This window comes from Dermacentor silvarum, chromosome 1, assembly GCF_013339745.2.
Source record: "Dermacentor silvarum isolate Dsil-2018 chromosome 1, BIME_Dsil_1.4, whole genome shotgun sequence".
Classification (NCBI taxonomy): Eukaryota; Metazoa; Arthropoda; class Arachnida; order Ixodida; family Ixodidae; genus Dermacentor; species Dermacentor silvarum.
The window spans coordinates 376824407-376831864 of NC_051154.1; the positions used below are offsets into that span (position 1 = coordinate 376824407).

A 7458-nucleotide genomic window follows, 5' to 3' on the forward strand; every position below is an offset into this window, starting at 1 on the left:
AGGAGGAAACAATGTCAGCTTAACCGCTTGTTCATCGAAAAGAATCTCGACATTATTGCGGTTCAGGAAACAAAGGTTGAAACTGAGGAAGGGACGGACCGCCTAGTGCAAACTTTCATGACTAGATATTATGTGTGCGTTTCCCATTCTGTTGGAAGAGCTGGGGGCTGTGCGCTTTTTCTCCGGAATAATATTGGTATATCTGTTGAAAATGTATTTAGTGATGATAGCGGGCGCATTATAATGTGTGATTTTTTGTTTTCCACTATGAAGTGGCGTGTTATCTGCATTTACGAGCCAAATAGAACAGCCGAGCGGAGGTCGTTTTTTGAAAGCTTGGAATGTCACTTGAAGGGTGAAAAAACCATAGTCATGATGGGAGACTTCAACTGTGTCTGCAAAGTGGAAGACAGAGCCCGTAAGCAGCATGGTCTCGATGTAAGTGCGCTGCATTTAGCAGCACTGGTGGAAGAATATAATTTAGAGGATGTAGGCGACGTTTTAGCCAATAATGATGGAGCTCAGTTCACTCATTTTCAAGGGGACAGCCACGCAAGACTGGCTCGTCTCTGTTTCTGGGAGCGATACCATTGTGCAGTGATTATGAAATCAAGCATGTTTATTTTAGCGACCACAGCTTGGTCCTTTTTTCACTTGGTCCAAAAAAGCCGTCAAGTTTCAACTGGGGACTATGGAAATTTATTGAAAAACTGCTGCAGGACGAAACCTTTGTAAAAAAACATTCAAGATAGCCTCAAAGAGCTGTTATCGGGTGATCAAAAAGACTACACGGAAAAGTGGGAGTGTTTTAAGCAAGAAACGAAGTTAACAGCCTTAGAAAGATTCAGTGTTTTACATCGCCAAGAAAAAAGAAAAGAAATGGAACTACAAAGTGAGCTCAACTTTTGTTTAAGCAACGAGAGCAACCATCCGGGGTGTTTCGCAAAAGAAATAAAACAAACAAAAGCACAGTTGGAACTTGTCGATAAGGAAAAATATCGTGCTGCAATTATACGCGCACGCGCGTTTATGGTGTGGGAAACAACCTACAAAGCACTCGCTTTCGGATGAAAAGAGTTACGCCGCGAGAAAAGAGATAAATACGATAACATACCGAAATGTAGTAGTACGTGACAAAGAAACCGTCCAACGCGCCTTTGTAGAATATTACGGCGAACTTTTAGAACAGGAACCTCAATGTGAACAAGGTTTCGATCGTGAATTCTTACACCTTTTGCTGGGACTGGAAGAGGAAGACCGAAAAAGATTAGAACTGCCAATTAGCATCAAAGAAATAGAGGGAGCTATAGATGACTTGAGCCCTGGCAAAATGCCAGGGCCTGACAGATTGAGTGGAGCATTTTATAAATTTTTCAAAACAGAAATAGCTACAGCCCTTTACCACGTAATCACAGAAGCTTATGAAAACCAGTTACTGCCGCCATCGTTTCGCGAGAGCCACATTGTACTGATACCAAAATCCACCGATTCCACATCACTCCTATCTGTGAGAGCCTATCGTCCAATCAGCCTAACGAATACAGACTACAAAGTATACACAAAACTTTTGGGCAGAAGGTTACAAAGCATAATAACACAGTTGATAGGGCCACATGAAACATCTGGCATCAAGGGCAGGTCAATTACCACTAACATACACGTAGCAAGAACAGTACTTGAGCATTGTGATGACTTTTCTGGTAGGGTGGCCATGTTACAATTGGAGTAGAAAAAGCATTCGATAGGGTGACACACGCTATTCTTTTTGATGTTTTGGAGCAGGTGAATGCGGGATCAATCTTAACAGAAGGGATAAGAATGTGCTATGCAGACGTCTCCACAAAAGTGATAGTCAACAGAACACTCAGTACCAGATTCAAGTCATATCTTCCGTGAGGCAGGGATGTGATTTATCGCCTTTACTGTTTGCCCTATATCTCGAGCCATTGTGTCTAAAGATAATAGATGATAGCAACATCAGAGGTTTTAAAGTGGGTTACAGGGAAGTAAAACTGCTGGCATACGCGGATAACATCGCTGTTTTTTGTGACGACACGCAAAGGGTAAGAAATGTTGTAAACGTTGTGACAAAATATTGTAAAATGACAGGGAGCGTAATTAATTGGGGCAAGTCGACTGGGATATGGTATGGACAGTGGCAGGACACACCTCCATTTTTTGCAAAAATACAGTGGACAAATTTGCCGACCAAGTACTTAGGGCTACGTCTACAACAGCACCAGGACACAAAATATTATTGGCAAGGAGAGGTGGAAGAAATTAAGGCTAAAACGACGAAGTTTGGTGGACGAGATCTGTCAATGTTCACCCGAGCAACGGTGTGTAATGTATTCTTAGTGGACAAAATTTGGTATGTGCTGCAAGCACTATGCGCATTAAGAGTCAGCGTACAAACAATACACAGGCAGTTTGCCATCTTTATTTGGGGTTCCATCTGGGAGCGTACCAGTCGCGCTAATTTGTTTAGGACGGTGAAAAGTGGGGATCTAGGGTTAGCTCATCTTTGTATTGCGATAGCGATTATATGGACACTTAAACCGGATTTCTGCCGTCGTCGTCGCCGTCGCCGTCAGGTTACCTATAGATAAAATCTTCGCCGCGCGCCGTATGCCTGAGCGGAAGCGTGCGGGGACGCGCGCTATCACGGAGAGCGAACGCACTAAATCTCCCACGGGCAAGCAAGGAAGCGGGAAGCCAGCGCCGGAGAGAGCTGGGGGGGGGGGGGGCGCACTTCTACTCTGCCAGCAACCGCGCTCGTCGCTCGCTCGCACCGTCGCTTAGCTCCACACGGCTCTGACCTTTATGCGCCGTGCATTCGCCGCTCAGTTTCCGCTGAAGCGATAGACCGCACGTACCTTCGCCCGCTGCTTGCTGCCAGCGTTTTGTCAGTCGTTGTCTGCAGTCATTCAGTGTGATCTATTCATGTTTCTTTGTGCGCACTCACACCACGCTTGTTCATTCAGTTAGTAATAGTCGGGCCACATTTTCCAACGCACGCTACACATGCAATGCTGCCCGGATCGGCTGTGCAGCGCTACAGGTGTGTCACTTCGCACGCGCTGCCCACGGGAAGCGCTTCTCATGAACACCACCGTTTCACAGGCGCCTTCTCGTGGTCATCGAGTCTCTCTTCATGTCGGTCTACTTACGGCGCAGCACACCTGCTTACTTAATCAGCTCATGTTTACTACAATTCATATTGCTACCAAAGCCGCTCACCTTACTTCGTATGGCATTGCTGTGTTGCTATCGCATTCATTGCTTCGCCCTTAGGGGCGAAACTGTGACATTTTTTAAAGACAAGTCATGTCCAGATTTTTTTTTCTACGTGATCAAAAAGATCTGTTTTTGTGCGCAGTCCTTCAAACACGTTTGCGTAACGCGCTGCCTCAATTTGTTGTGTCCTCAAATTACACTATAGGACCAAGGCTCAGAGGCTTCCTGCTAAAAGTCGTGCTGTCTTTTCAATTCTTACATGCGCGCTTTTCAATGGATTACCTTGCATCTGTTAAGCGGAGAAGACTGTACAAAGATTTACTTGATGTATCATTGCCAGTGCCTGTTTATCGTTCAATGTACTACTCTGAATCCAGTGGAAGAAATGTGCTGAAAAGAGTGAAGCGGATGCCGGTACGGTCATCCGTAAAAACGTGTTTCTTTCAATTAGACACTGGAACGCTTCCAGTGAAGCCATCGCTGAGGGAAAGGGGAATCTTTGTACCGTGGTCCGTGAACTGCCTGAGATGCAGGCAACCGGAAACCATTGAGCATATGTTTCTTGATTGTTCAGATGCAGTGTTCCTATGGGACATCCTACAACGAATGTTGAAAGAATTACCGATTACACCGTATGGCATCCGCTTCTTGACAACTGAAAACGCAGATAAGCCATGTGATATGTTTATGGCACTGTGTTTACACAGTGTCTGGAAGACTCGAATGGATGTGCACCATGAGAGGCTAGTTATTCCTCCTGCGAAAGATCAATTTATGGAAAGCATGCTGTATCTGCGTGAAGCTTATCGAGTGAGAAAAGAACCACCCGAATGGATACATGTATTGGATGAACTAGTGGCGATCAATTGTTTTTAACTATTTGCAAAGACCCAAGACGGCCATTGCTTTTATCATTGTAAAGTGTATATGTTAGCTGTGTACGTCGAAGACCGGCAATAAAGAAAAAAAGCCGCAGCAGACTTGTGGCATTAAAGGCCGCAGTATTACAACAAATGTACACGTGGTTCCAAGTGTACTAGAGTGTTGCGATGCGATTGGCGATTACGTCGCGATGATGGAGATCAATTTGGGAAAAGCCTTCGACCTCGTCTCGCACAAGGCTCTACTATGCATACTTGAACATACGAACGTTGGCAGTTTCATAACGGAAGGCGTCACGATGGCTTAGAAAGACTGCTCAACGCGAATCATTGTTAATGGGGAGCTCACCGATAGCTTTCGTGTGCTCTCGTCGGTGCGTCAAGGATGCCCGCTTTCGCCCCTTCTGTTTGCTGCTTATCTCGAGCCACTGTGTTTGGCCATTAAAAACAACGAACGCATAGCAGGTTATCGACTACAGGCACTACATGTTAAAATATTCGCGTATGCAGAAGACATCGCGATTTTCTGCACAAATAGAGCCCGCAGTAAAGAAGCAACTACTGTAGTGGAAAAGTTTTGCGATTCAACCGGAGCCCAGATAAACTGGGATAAAAGCTGTGGCTTCTGGCATGGGGAGTTGGGAAGACACGCCGGAGACCTATTCTCGATTGAATTGGTCAAGGTTACCTACACAGTACCTGGGGGTGCCTCTCGGAAGTTACCGTGAGCCCGAACCATAGTGGCTCGACCAAGTTTCGAGAGCAAAGGAAAAGGCAGTCGGTTGAAGAGGAAAGCAATTGTCAATGGTTTTCTAGAGCCACTGTTTGCAACGTTTTTTTAGTTTCTAAGATATGATATGTTATGAATGTGTTGTCTGCTGCGCGGGTAAGCGTACAAAAAATTCACCGCATTTTCTCTACTTTCATTTCGGCCTCTACCTGGGAGAGGACGAGTCGAACAAATTTGTTTCTCCCGGTTAAGAAAGGTGGGCTTGGTCTGATTCACTTGTTTCCGCGACAAATTTTCTCACGCTTTGTGTTTATGCGGGATCAAAATTATCTATTTCTTCGAACACTAATACAAGTACGGCTGAGCAGACTTCTTTCGGGATTCGTTGTTTCGTCGACTCGGAACATGCCGGAAACTGTGACTGGATACCTGCGTGAAGTGGTGCTGTCATATAGGATGTTGAATGTGCGTTTTTCACAGCAGTATTTGTCCACCGTTACAAAAAAAATGTACAGAGCTCTTGTGGACACGATGCTCCATTTGCCTTTGTACCGTTTGCCACATCGTGGAGGCCCCGGGTAGGACGTTCTAAAACGAGTGAAGAAAATGCCAGTACGGCCATCAACTAAGTCCTTCTTCCAATTACATACAAATACACTTCCCGTTAAGACCTGGCTTCATACCAAGGGCATTTTCATCCCATGGAGCACAGACTGCTTTTTATGTAAAAAAAACAAACTATAGAACATGTTTTCCTAGATTGTTGGGACTCCATCTTTCACTGGGACGTTCTGCAGAGAACTCTGAAGAAACAGTTACCCCTGGACCCGTATGGAATTCTTCTTGCCAGTGGATGCCTCCGGGGAAGTACCGTATGACCTAATTATGGTCCTGGGCCTCCACGCTATGTGGAAAATTTGCATGCAATTTGAAAATGCAGACATCGTTGTTATACCTGTGCGCGAACACTTCATAGAAAGTATTGTTTATGTGAGAGACGCTTATAAATCACTGCCTGATCCACCACAATGGATGTCTGTACTTGATGAATTGGTGTCGCTGAAACGATTTTAGGGCTGTGTAGGCCAAAGTGTGGCTGGCACTTTTTAACCTTTGTAACCCTAATTTGAGTTTGAACGTCGAAGACGGGAATAAAAAATGTCACAGTTTTGCCCTAAGGGCGAAGCAATGAATGCGATAGCGACACAGCAATGTCATACGAAGTAAGGTGAGCGGCTTTGGTAGCAATATGAATTGTAGTAAACATGAGCTGATTAAGTAAGCAGGTGTGCTGCGGCGTAAGTAGACCGACATGAAGAGAGACTCGATGACCACGAGAAGGCGCGTGTGAAACGGTGGTGTTGATGAGAAGCGCTTACCGTGGGCAGCGCGTGCGAAGGGACACACCTGTAGCGCTGCACTGCCGATACGGGCAGCATTGCATGCGTAGCATGCGTTGGAAAATGTGGCCCGACTATTACTAACTGAATGAACAAACGTGGTGTGAGTGCGCACAAACAAACATGAATAGATCACACTGAATGACTGCAGACACCGACCGTCAAAACTCTGGCAGCAAGCGGATACGCCGCAGCGGCGAAGGTACGTGCGGGCTATCGCTTCAACGGAAACTGAGCGGCGAATGCACGGCGCATAAAGGTCAGAGCCGTGTGGAGATAAGAGACGGTGCGAGCGAGCGACGAGCGCGGTTGTTGGCAGAGTGGAAGTGCGCCCCCCCCCCCCCCCCCCCCCCCGCTCCCTCCGGCGCTGGCTTCCCGCTTCCTTGCTTCCGTGATAACGCGCGTCCCCGCACGCTTCCGCTCGGGCATGCGGCACGCGGCGAAGATTTTATCTATAGGGAACCTCACGGCGACGGCGACGACGGAAGACGCCGACGGCACAAATCCGGTTGAAGTGTCCATATAATTGCTATCGCAATAAAAAGAAAAAGGCCTGCTAGCTCAGTCGGTTAGGGCGTCGTGCTAATAACGCGAAGGTTGTAGGTTCGATCCCTGCGCAGGCCATGGTGTTTCTTTTTGTGCGCGCTCCAGCGCCTTCAGTCGTTATTTTTAGTTTTTCTTTTTCTTTAAGCGCCGTCGTTTTTTTTTTTTTGTCTCGCGCAGCCGCCAGCCACGCGCAACAAGAGACTCACATTTCTCGTTTAACTGCTTCATCCATTCCTCGCATGTGGCCTGCAAGCTCCATATGCCGATGACGTACCGTCTTTTGCCACGATAAAGAAAGCCTCAGTGAAGCGATGCGTGTTGTAGTTTCATTTTGTAAGTTGACGGGAAGTGCAGTAAACCGGGACAAATGCCTCGGCCTATGGCATGGGTGTTGGGAGTCCACGCCGTAATATTTTGCAAATATGAACTGGTCCATCGTACCTGCAAGGTATCTAGGTGTTCCTATGCAGCATTAAAAGGACACCATCTAATACATTAAGTGAGGTCTGTGAAGATGTACGCGTGAAAACTTGAAGTAGGGGTGGCAAAGAATTTTCCATGTTTACAAACGGGTTCATTGTTTGGAAAGTGTGGTATGATCTCCAGTTTCTGTTTATGTCTAGAATCCATGTGCAGAAATTGCACCGGGATTTAGCAGTTTTTG

At 46.3% G+C, this 7458-nt stretch overlaps 1 non-coding gene across 1 annotated transcript; it reads left to right on the forward strand.

Annotated features, from left to right (window-relative positions):
- Positions 1–6798: 6798 nt before the first annotated feature.
- Positions 6799–6872, forward strand: Trnai-aau (transfer RNA isoleucine (anticodon AAU)). The gene has a single exon. It is a non-coding gene; the product is annotated as a tRNA-Ile (tRNA).
- The last annotated feature ends 586 nt before the right edge of the window (positions 6873–7458 follow it).